Genomic DNA, 13312 nt, shown 5'->3' with positions numbered 1-13312 from the left:
AATACTGAGATACGTATACACTGGGTCGTGGATTGATTCAAGATAATATTTATCGATTTATTTCTGTACATCTAACTGTGGACAACTAGTTGTAGGTTACTAACGAGGACAGCTGACTTAATAAACTTAAAACATCAAAATATATTAAAAGTGTTGTAAATATATTTTGAACATACTTTGATATATATGTATATATTGTTATAGGTTCGTGAATCAACCAGTGGCCAAGTCTTACTTCCCGACGAAGTAAAAATCTGTGAAAGTGAGTTATAGTCCCACTTTTAAAATCTAATATTTTTGGGATGAGAATACATGCAGGTTTTATAAATGATTTACAAAATAGACACAAGTACGTGAAACTACACTCTATGGTTGAATTATCGAAATCGAATATGCCCCTTTTTATTAAGTCTGGTAATCTAAGAATTAGGGAACAGACACCCTAATTGACGCGAATCCTAAAGATAGATCTATTGGGCCTAACAAACCCCATCCAAAGTACCGGATGCTTTAGTACTTCGAAATTTATATCATATCCGAAGGGTGTCCCGGAATGATGGGGATATTCTTATATATGCATCTTGTTATTGTCGGTTACCAGGTGTTCACCATATGAATGATTTTTATCTCTATGTATGGGATGTGTATTGAAATATGAAATCTTGTGGTCTATTGTTACGATTTGATATATATAGGTTAAACCTATAACTCACCAACATTTTTGTTGACGTTTTAAGCATGTTTATTCTCAGGTGATTATTAAGAGCTTCCGCTGTCGCATAATTAAATAAGGACAAGATTTGGAGTCCATGCTTGTATGATATTGTGTAAAAACTGCATTCAAGAAACTTATTTTGTTGTAACATATTTGTATTGTAAACCATTATGTAATGGTCGTGTGTAAACAGGATATTTTAGATTATCATTATTTGATAATCTACGTAAAGCTTTTTAAACCTTTATTGATAAAATAAAGGTTATGGTTTGTTTAAAAATGAATGCAGTCTTTGAAAAACGTCTCATATAGAGGTCAAAAGCTTTACGTAGATTATCAAATAATGATAATCTAAAATATCCTGTTTACACACGACCATTACATAATGGTTTACAATACAAATATGTTACAACAAAATAAGTTTCTTGAATGCAGTTTTTACACAATATCATACAAGCATGGACTCCAAATCTTGTCCTTATTTAAGTATGCGACAGCGGAAGCTCTTAATAATCACCTGAGAATAAACATGCTTAAAACGTCAACAAAAATGTTGGTGAGTTATAGGTTTAACCTATATATATCAAATCGTAACAATAGACCACAAGATTTCATATTTCAATACACATCCCATACATAGAGATAAAAATCATTCATATGGTGAACACCTGGTAACCGACAATAACAAGATGCATATATAAGAATATCCCCATCATTCCGGGACACCCTTCGGATATGATATAAATTTCGAAGTACTAAAGCATCCGGTACTTTGGATGGGGTTTGTTAGGCCCAATAGATCTATCTTTAGGATTCGCGTCAATTAGGGTGTCTGTTCCCTAATTCTTAGATTACCAGACTTAATAAAAAGGGGCATATTCGATTTCGATAATTCAACCATAGAGTGTAGTTTCACGTACTTGTGTCTATTTTGTAAATCATTTATAAAACCTGCATGTATTCTCATCCCAAAAATATTAGATTTTAAAAGTGGGACTATAACTCACTTTCACAGATTTTTACTTCGTCGGGAAGTAAGACTTGGCCACTGGTTGATTCACGAACCTATAACAATATATACATATATATCAAAGTATGTTCAAAATATATTTACAACACTTTTAATATATTTTGATGTTTTAAGTTTATTAAGTCAGCTGTCCTCGTTAGTAACCTACAACTAGTTGTCCACAGTTAGATGTACAGAAATAAATCGATAAATATTATCTTAAATCAATCCACGACCCAGTGTATACGTATCTCAGTATTGATCACAACTCAAACTATATATATTTTGGAATCAACCTCAACCCTGTATAGCTAACTCCAACATTCACATATAGAGTGTCTATGGTTGTTCCGAAATATATATAGATGTGTCGACATGATAGGTCGAAACATTGTATACGTGTCTATGGTATCTCAAGATTACATAATATATAATACAAGTTGATTAAGTTATGGTTGGAATAGATTTGTTACCAATTTTCACGTAGCTAAAATGAGAAAAATTATCCAATCTTGTTTTACTATATTTAATATTTACATAGGTTTCATTTGCTCCCTTTTACTCTTTACATTTTTGGGCTGAGAATACATGCAAATGCTTTATTAACTATTTTACAATATTTATATGCGTGAGTTTCATTAATCCCTTTTTTTTAAATGCTTTTGCAATATATATTTTTGGGACTGAGAATACATGCGCTGCTTTTATAAATGCTTTACGATATAGATACAAGTAATCGAAACTACATTCTATGGTTGGATTATCTAATTGAATATGCCCTTTTTTATTAAGTCTGGTAATCTAAGAATTAGGGAATAGACACCCTAATTGATGCGAACTCTAAAGATAGATCTATTGGGCCTAACAAACCCCATCCAAAGTACCGGATGCTTTAGTACTTCGAAATTTATATCATATCCGAAGGGTGTCCCGGAATGATGGGGATATTCTTATATATGCATCTTGTTATTGTCGGTTACCAGGTGTTCACCATATGAATGATTTTTATCTCTATGTATGGGATGTGTATTGAAATATGAAATCTTGTGGTCTATTGTTACGATTTGATATATATAGGTTAAACCTATAACTCACCAACATTTTTGTTGACGTTTTAAGCATGTTTATTCTCAGGTGATTATTAAGAGCTTCCGCTGTCGCATACTTAAATAAGGACAAGATTTGGAGTCCATGCTTGTATGATATTGTGTAAAAACTGCATTCAAGAAACTTATTTTGTTGTAACATATTTGTATTGTAAACCATTATGTAATGGTCGTGTGTAAACAGGATATTTTAGATTATCATTATTATAAATATCTATAAATGATAGCGTTATATTTAAAATGGTTAATAATCACCTGAGAATAAACATGCTTAAAACGTCAACAAAAATGTTGGTGAGTTATAGGTTTAACCTATATATATCAAATCGTAACAATAGACCACAAGATTTCATATTTCAATACACATCCCATACATAGAGATAAAAATCATTCATATGGTGAACACCTGGTAACCGACAATAACAAGATGCATATATAAGAATATCCCCATCATTCCGGGACACCCTTCGGATATGATATAAATTTCGAAGTACTAAAGCATCCGGTACTTTGGATGGGGTTTGTTAGGCCCAATAGATCTATCTTTAGGATTCGCGTCAATTAGGGTGTCTGTTCCCTAATTCTTAGATTACCAGACTTAATAAAAAGGGGCATATTCGAACGAAATATTATACTAACACTTTATATTCATTAAGTTACACTGTACATTCTTCGAATCTGAATCAACATTCATTTACTATCCTACTTACATCTACAAAGATATGAATTCGTTCACCACAGAATAATCATTTTTCATTCAATTTCATATTTAGATTTTGACCTATCAGAATCCAACAAGTGGCATAATGAAGAAAACTTTGAACAAAATAAAATTTGTTAGAAACAAACAAAATAACTATGAGAAATTGTGTTAAGAATCCACGCTAACGAAAATCCTAGCTAACTGTTAATTCCCTATTACATTATCGCAATTTATTTATCACATTTTATCGCAATTTTAATTCTCGCAATTTTATTTATCGTCATTTAATTTCTGTTATTTATTTTACGCACTTTAAATATCGGGACACGTATACAAGGTTTTGACATATCATATCGACGCATCTATATATATTATTTGGAATCACCATAGACACTCTATATGCAGTAATGATCGAGTTCTCTATACAGGGTTGAGGTTGATTCTACAATAATATATATAGTTTGAGTTATGATCGAGTCTGAGACATGTACACGGGTCACGATACGTATTTAATTCGAATATTATAAACTATATATGAATTATTGAGTTAGTAATTGTGGACTGCTAACTGTGGACTACCAAGATTGGACAATTAAAATGAATTAAAATATTGATTATAACATATGAAACTAAACATTTCTTCAAGTTTGCCACTTGATTTCATCCTAAACCTCATTTGTATCTTGACGATTACAATCTGTGTTCAAACCTTTCGTGATTCTTGAAAACACCTCAATCAAGAGGATGAACTAACCGCATTTCATCTACGAAAAAAAAAAGATCGATGCATATAGTTATGCACCTGAAAACATTCGGAACTTGAGTAAACGTTTAACACGTATATGTGCTAACTTCTTTGGCATTGTTATTACCGAAAATAACTTTGCAATCCCTTTCCGAATTAGCCAATTTTGTCACAGCTTCAGCAAGTCAACTTCGACTTTTCGTTCGAAACAACCTTATTATAACCTTGATATATACATTGTCTTTTCGTCTTCGTTACTGGAGAACTGTCTAAATCCCGCCACCTTAACAGTAAACGTACCAGCAACTTCACTACTCTTTGGCGAAAGTCACTTCGATAAATCACTATATTTATTCATTAATACCCTATCATATACTCATCCGCGTTCTGTAACGATAATTGCTATACCAATTATCGGGAATCAGCAATCAGTATTTCGAATCTCGCAACGTTTCTACATCAACAGTTATATGTATACATATAACCTTTATCTCTAAGAATCATGATCTTTCATTCTGAAATTCTGAAAAGCACTCAGTCTGCGAATTTATGCTCTAAATTTTGAAAAGTTGAATGAAGCAACAAAAACTATAAACGACCTCAACAGCCAAAAGTTGATGATAAAGAATTGTATGTTGGCAAAGCTCAGAAAAAGTTTGAAACTGAAAAACTGATTGAGCAAACTATGAAGGAGTCTCTGAACAAATCACAAAGACTAAACTTGTACATTAAGAATCCTGATGATTCTGTTTCTGATGAAACCTTTAGCGAATAACTTGCTTCTGACTCCAAACTCTTGCGGAAAAATTTTCTTCGCCATCCTTCGATATTAGAAATTCCAAGATATCATTGTATCTTTCATTATAAATATCCTCCGTATTTCTGAAGATATTTTCATAACTATTCTTATCTGAAATCATTAATCTCTTCGTGCTATCAGTGTTACATAATATAGAAACTGTTAGTTTCTATATTCTGTAACTTTCGAGCTTAAAATATGAATGTTATTGAAGTAATGTTGGGAACTGATGCATAAGTTAGTATAATATAATGACACTTGATCAACGTGATTATATTACAGTAAGTCATGCTGAGTTTCTAAATGGAACATGATGATTCACAGATTATAACGTCATCATGTGTCATGTTACATGACTCTTTCATTCTGATTAACTTCTGAACATATCAAGAAAATATATTCTTGATAGTTCTATTCTCAGTGATTCTGGTAATTTGACAAATCAAATCGTGCTATTATGTTTATTATTGTTTAGAACATTACGTTCATTTGAAACTCCATACTTACGAATTCTGGACCATTACTCGCTTTACTAGAGGTTGAGAAGAGAATAAAAAGGCAAAAGAGCTCCAAAATATAAGAGAAAATATCAAGCCCAATAACAACACGGAGATTACAAATCCGTGAATATTAATACGAATAGCAATATAAAGACACGATATAATTAAGAATAGTATCACCCCAAGGTAATAGTAGAAGTAAACAGATTCTTCTGGTGGAAAATTGAAAAGAAGGATGACAGAAATGATAATTAGGAAAATATCAAGGATTAGAACGGGATTAAGCAATTTCACAATCTTTTAGGTGTATGAATTAAGGAAGAAAGTGTAGGAATGGTGAAAATAATGGAACAGATAAAGTTTAATTTATAATGGAAATATCAGACAGAGTAATCGAGGCAGATCATCGTATTTAATTATAGAGATCTTAATTTCATTATTCGTCGAAGAATCAAATCTTTTAGATTTCAAAGATTATCTTTAAACCCCTTGAATTCCGGAATTCGACCAAGACAACGTCAAAAGCTAAGACGCACCTTATTTTCTAAATTCAACAGTGACTACGTCAATAGATAAGACGAACCTCTATTTATTTATTTCACTCTTTTATGATAGCTTCATTCGTACGCTTCGAGTAATCGAATTGTTTTATTCACATTACTCAATGATGATAAAACTCTATTTATCAACTCATATTCGTTATGAAAACATTTTTATTGTTAGCCATGACCACCTCACTCAAATTTCGGGACGAAATTTCTTTAACGGGTAGGTACTGTGACGACCCGAGAATTTCTGACTAAATTTAAACTTAATCTTTATTTCATTTCGACACGATAAGTAAAGTCTGTAATGTTGAAGTCTAAAAAAAAAAATTAATAAAAATTGAACTATTTCATATATTCAATTGACCTTCGACCAGTCTCGACAATTCACGAACCATTATTTGTTAATAAATGTGTATACATATAAAAATAAATATAAATATATGTATAGATTATATTAAATATAATTATTTATTGATTGTAATATTCGTTGGACGTTTCGATTATTATTTAGAGAAGTTTAATTCGAACTTATGTGATTTAAAAATAAACGGTGATCCGAAAATGAGTTCTATAAATTATAGACTTATTAAAAATGTATTTAGGAGCTGTTTGTTAAATTTTAGAACTTTTTATATTTTACCCATAAATGAGAGGGACAGTTGATGTAATTATTATTTATTAAATTAATGATTGATTTTTATACCATAATAACCAAAATAAATAAAAATAATTATTATAAAAAATTGGGATTTTTCCGAATACTTTTATCCGCTACTGAGTAACAACGAAGCATGATATACCACATTGTGAAATTATGTCAGGTAGAAAATTATTGAGGCTGCTAAATATATCTAACACATAGTTTCAATTCATCTTAAATTATATATATATATATATATATATATATATATATATATATATATATAATATAATATTCTTGTTTATTTGTCTAGACATATACATGCATATCCCCACTATCTTCAATTATCACAATGGTACTTTTTATGTTTTCTTTTCCTTTTCCTTTTTCATCGACCACTAGAATCAAAATAATAATGTGAACAAGCTTGTTTCCATGATAAAAAGATTGATAATGTCATTTAACAAATTGAAAACTAATTGTTTATCTTAGAGGGCAGTATTAATTTAATATGTTAACAAACAAACCACAACATAACTTGGGTGTTCTGTTTTTGCTAAAAAAAAGACCTAATCATCAACTTTAAATAAAAGCTAACTTTAATTGTGGAAAGAATCATGGTTTTTGCTACACGTATTAACACATAACTATCTAGGCTTCAAACATACTTATTTCGTTATTAGTATTATTTTTTTTTTTAAAGCCAAGTAAGAAATTATATTAGCTAACGAATTTACAACTATTCTATAGGTCCTAGTCCCAAATATATGGTATGAGCAATCAAGAATACAAACACCATCCTAAACCCATCAACCTTCTTATTTTACCATCATATACAAACTACACATATACATCTTCAAATGTGTTGGATTAATTGGTTTGTACTAAGTTTGGTTATTAAATTTATTCTAAGTTTAGGATTATTATATATTTTAAAAGATAGCTATGTTATACGTATTGTGTTATCATAGTATGTAATAATACTAGTAATAATTGTTAGGTACTAATTAATTGTTTAGTGTTACTGTGTATTACTCATGTGTGACATAAAGTGAAAGAGTGGGTCACAAATGAGTAGTTGGTCAAGCAGATTTTTATGGAATAAATGGGTGGGTACCGGATTTTTTTGTTTGTTATAATTGAATTTGAATCACACTTGTATATATATATATATATATATATATATATATATATATATATATATATATATATATATATATATATATATATATATATATATATATATATATATATATATATTTATATCCGTAATATTTCTAGTGAAATGCAACACTCTCACCAAACCCTCATCTTTTACTTTTCTTTTCTTTAACCCAATAATTCAAACATATCATCTTTTATCATCATCAAACCATACAAAAAACAACAATTCACGGGTTAACTTAGAAAGGAGTGGCAACTTGTTTTAATACTTTCTTTCTCCTCTTTTCTTGCATGTAAAAGAAACTCATATACATATACTTGATTGGGTTGCATCATCCTCCAAAATATCATCAACTAGTCTTTTGTCTTATTGCTACCGATTGATCACAAGTCTCAACATATCTTATATCTTATATAAACATATATGTATATCGACTCACTGATATGCACTCACATATTTATTTTCTTGATCCCTTTAAGTACTTCGATTCTTGATCAACCACCATTACAACCACCCAAACTCACCTCCTTCAACCACTTATTTTTGTTGCTGCTAATCTTTTCTGTTGCAGTTGTTCGAACAGAACGAAACACTACCCATCATCACTATTATCAAACGAAACCCAACATCAACCTACAACTTGTTTTATTGAACACCATAAATCACCACTAGATGCCACCACAAACCCATCTTGTTGTTTCTCCTACTCGACAAACACTACCTCAAACAAACACCCACTTGTTACTACTGCTATTCCACTGCTATTGTCATGCAGCTGTTTTCTATTCAGAGTCGACCTATAACAACGCCATTGTTCACTGTTTTGCTGCTACAATGTTTTGTTCGAAAACTGCTCAAACACCCTACTAGAATCAAACGAATACCATGTTTAAACCTGCAACTACTGCTATTTGATAACCTATTACTGTGCAAATACACACTAACACAACAATAAACGAACCCTTTTTAATTGATGTTAACCAGCTATTGTTCTATTCGAATTTCCTGTTTTAACGAAGTATATCAAATGCCTGCACACTTCCAGTCGACTGCTGTAGGCTGAAATTTCACACGCCACCCTACTATGCTGCATATGATCGAAGAATACTACTAAAGGGTGTTGCTCGATTACAACCAAATAATAAGAATTGCTGTTTCTGCCGTCGAGGGACAAAAATCTACGAAGAAACAGAAACTTTTAGGGGTTGTAATTTGAGTCATTTAATTTGATTTGGATTGGGTTTCAAGTGGGCTATTTATATTATAAGTCTTGGGCAATTCTTTTTAGACCGAATTTTAAAAGGGTATACCTTATTATTTCTTTTACTTCTATTATTATTATTGTTATTGTTATTATTATTATTATTGTTATTGTTATTATTATTATTTGTTATATAATTATTATTATTGTTATCATTACTAATACAAGATTTATGATCATTTAATATTATTATTATTATTAAGGTTATAATTATTATCATTATCATTATCATTATTATTATTATTATTATTATTATTATTATTATTATTATTATTATTATTATTATTATTATTATTATCTAAGAAATATTAGATACATAAAAATATATTTGCTACATAATATATTAGTATTACATAAAATTATAGAATAAACGTATTAATACTAATTATATAAATATTTACATATAATAAATTATTAATTTTTAACATAATACTAATCACATATATATATAAAACTATCTAAATATTTATTATTTTAAATGAATATACAAACTAAATATATAAGATATATAGTTTGAGATATAATATATAAATTTGTTCGACTACAATTATGTGTGTTAATATATACATAAATGATATAGGTTCGTGAATCCGAGGCCAATCCTGCATTGTTCAATATAGTCATATGTATTTTTACTACAAAATACATTAGGTGAGTTTCATTTACTTCCTTTTTAAATGCTTTTGCAATATATATTTTTGGGACTGAGAATACATGCGCTATTTTTATAACTGTTTTACGAAATAGACACAAGTAATCGAAACTACATTATATGGTTGAATTATCGAAATCGAATATGCCCCTTTTTATATAGTCTGGTAATCTAAGAATTAGGGAACAGAAACCCTAATTGACGCGAATCCTAAAGATAGATCTATCGGGCCCAACAAGCCCCATCCAAAGTACCGTACTTCGAAATTTATATCATGTCCGAAGGAGGATCCCGGAATGATGGGGATATTCTTATATGCATATTGTGAATGTCGGTTACCAGGTGTTCAATCCATATGAATGATATTTTTGTCTCTATGCATAGGACGTATGTTATTGAGAAATGGATATATGAAATCTTGTGGTCTATTAAAATTATGAAATGATTGGTTATGTTAAACTAATGAACTCACCAACCTTTTGGTTGACACTTTAAAGCATGTTTATTCTCAGGTACGAAAGAAATCTTCCGCTGTGCATTTGCTCATCTTAGAGATATTACTTGGAGTCATTCATGACATATTTCAAAAGACGTTGTATTCGAGTCGTTGAGTTCATCAAGATTATTATTATTAAGTCAATTATAGTAAGATATATTACGAAATGGTATGCATGTTGTCAACTTTCGATGTAATGAAAGATTGTCTTTTCAAAACTGAATGCAATGTTTGTAAAATGTATCATATAGAGGTCAAGTACCTCGCGATGTAATCAACTGTTGTGAATCGTTTGTAATCGATATGGACTTCGTCCGGATGGATTAGTGCATTCATTTTTAAACAAACCATAACCTTTATTTCATCAATAAAGGTTTAAAAAGCTTTACGTAGATTATCAAATAATGATAATCTAAAATATCCTGTTTACACACGACCATTACATAATGGTTTACAATACAAATATGTTACAACAAAATAAGTTTCTTGAATGCAGTTTTTACACAATATCATACAAGCATGGACTCCAAATCTTGTCCTTATTTAAGTATGCGACAGCGGAAGCTCTTAATAATCACCTGAGAATAAACATGCTTAAAACGTCAACAAAAATGTTGGTGAGTTATAGGTTTAACCTATATATATCAAATCGTAACAATAGACCACAAGATTTCATATTTCAATACACATCCCATACATAGAGATAAAAATCATTCATATGGTGAACACCTGGTAACCGACAATAACAAGATGCATATATAAGAATATCCCCATCATTCCGGGACACCCTTCGGATATGATATAAATTTCGAAGTACTAAAGCATCCGGTACTTTGGATGGGGTTTGTTAGGCCCAATAGATCTATCTTTAGGATTCGCGTCAATTAGGGTGTCTGTTCCCTAATTCTTAGATTACCAGACTTAATAAAAAGGGGCATATTCGATTTCGATAATTCAACCATAGAGTGTAGTTTCACGTACTTGTGTCTATTTTGTAAATCATTTATAAAACCTGCATGTATTCTCATCCCAAAAATATTAGATTTTAAAAGTGGGACTATATTTTTGGGATGAGAATACATGCAGGTTTTATAAATGATTTACAAAATAGACACAAGTACGTGAAACTACACTCTATGGTTGAATTATCGAAATCGAATATGCCCCTTTTTATTAAGTCTGGTAATCTAAGAATTAGGGAACAGACACCCTAATTGACGCGAATCCTAAAGATAGATCTATTGGGCCTAACAAACCCCATCCAAAGTACCGGATGCTTTAGTACTTCGAAATTTATATCATATCCGAAGGGTGTCCCGGAATGATGGGGATATTCTTATATATGCATCTTGTTATTGTCGGTTACCAGGTGTTCACCATATGAATGATTTTTATCTCTATGTATGGGATGTGTATTGAAATATGAAATCTTGTGGTCTATTGTTACGATTTGATATATATAGGTTAAACCTATAACTCACCAACATTTTTGTTGACGTTTTAAGCATGTTTATTCTCAGGTGATTATTAAGAGCTTCCGCTGTCGCATACTTAAATAAGGACAAGATTTGGAGTCCATGCTTGTATGATATTGTGTAAAAACTGCATTCAAGAAACTTATTTTGTTGTAACATATTTGTATTGTAAACCATTATGTAATGGTCGTGTGTAAACAGGATATTTTAGATTATCATTATTTGATAATCTACGTAAAGCTTTTTAAACCTTTATTGATGAAATAAAGGTTATGGTTTGTTTAAAAATGAATGCAGTCTTTGATAACATATGGTACCATCGCGATGAACGGCCCTCTATATGCCTTGAACGACTCCATGTAATGTCTTTAAAATGAGTAAATGCACAGTGGAAGATTTCTTTCAAACCTGAGAATAAACATGCTTTCAAGTGTCAACCAAAAGGTTGGTGAGTTCATTAGTTTATAGTAATCATTTCATTTTCATCATTTTAATAGACCACAAGATTTTTAAATATTATAAACCGTGCAGAAGTCCCATTCCAACTGCACAAAAAAAATATCTTTCATATAAAGAACACCTGGTGAGGATTCAAAATATAATAGTAACCATCTGTGCCGGTCTTTCACCCCACGGCTGAATACACGTGCCTTCAAAATATAGAACCTCTGTGCCGGTATTTACACCCCACGGCTGAACACATGTTTATAAAATATAGGACAACCGGTGCCAAAATGTCGTAAATAATAAACCATCCACCCCGCTCGGGAGCTCACACGCTCTAACGGAAACCGGGGACTAATTCGTGTCATAATAATCAACCCCCAATACCAGATAATTCTATCATAGAATGCAGTTAAGGTACTTGTGTCTATTGCATCAAACATTTATAAAAGCGCATGTATTCTCAGTCCCAAAAATGTAAAGAGTAAAAGGGAATCAAATGAACTCACCATACTGTATTTTGTAGTAAAAATACATACGACAATATTGAATAACTGAACAATGCAGGGTTGGCCTTGGATTCACGAACCTATATCATTCATATGTATTTTAATACATATATTCGTAATCAAATAAATTTATATATTATATCTTAAATTATATCTTATATATTTAATTTGTATATATTTAAAATAGTTAATACTTATATAGTTTAATGTTATATTAAAAATAAGTAATTTGTAATATGTAAATATTTATATAAATAATCTTATTATATATAATTATATGAAATATTAGGGTAGTTGTAACAAATATACTCTTTCATTGAAAATATTTATTTGTTATGATAATATTGTTAATATAAAAGTAATAATGATAATAATAATTATTATTATAATAACAATAATAATAATAATTATTATTATTATTATTATAAAGATAGTAATAATAACAATAATAATAATGATAATAGTAATACTACCTCAAAGAGTAGCCCTTAAAAAAATGCCCAAGTCGCGGTTTAAACCCGCGACGTCCCGCTAACCCGAAAACA

This window comes from Rutidosis leptorrhynchoides, chromosome 6, assembly GCF_046630445.1.
Source record: "Rutidosis leptorrhynchoides isolate AG116_Rl617_1_P2 chromosome 6, CSIRO_AGI_Rlap_v1, whole genome shotgun sequence".
NCBI classification, from domain to species: Eukaryota; Viridiplantae; Streptophyta; class Magnoliopsida; order Asterales; family Asteraceae; genus Rutidosis; species Rutidosis leptorrhynchoides.
This window is presented reverse-complemented; position numbering follows the sequence as displayed.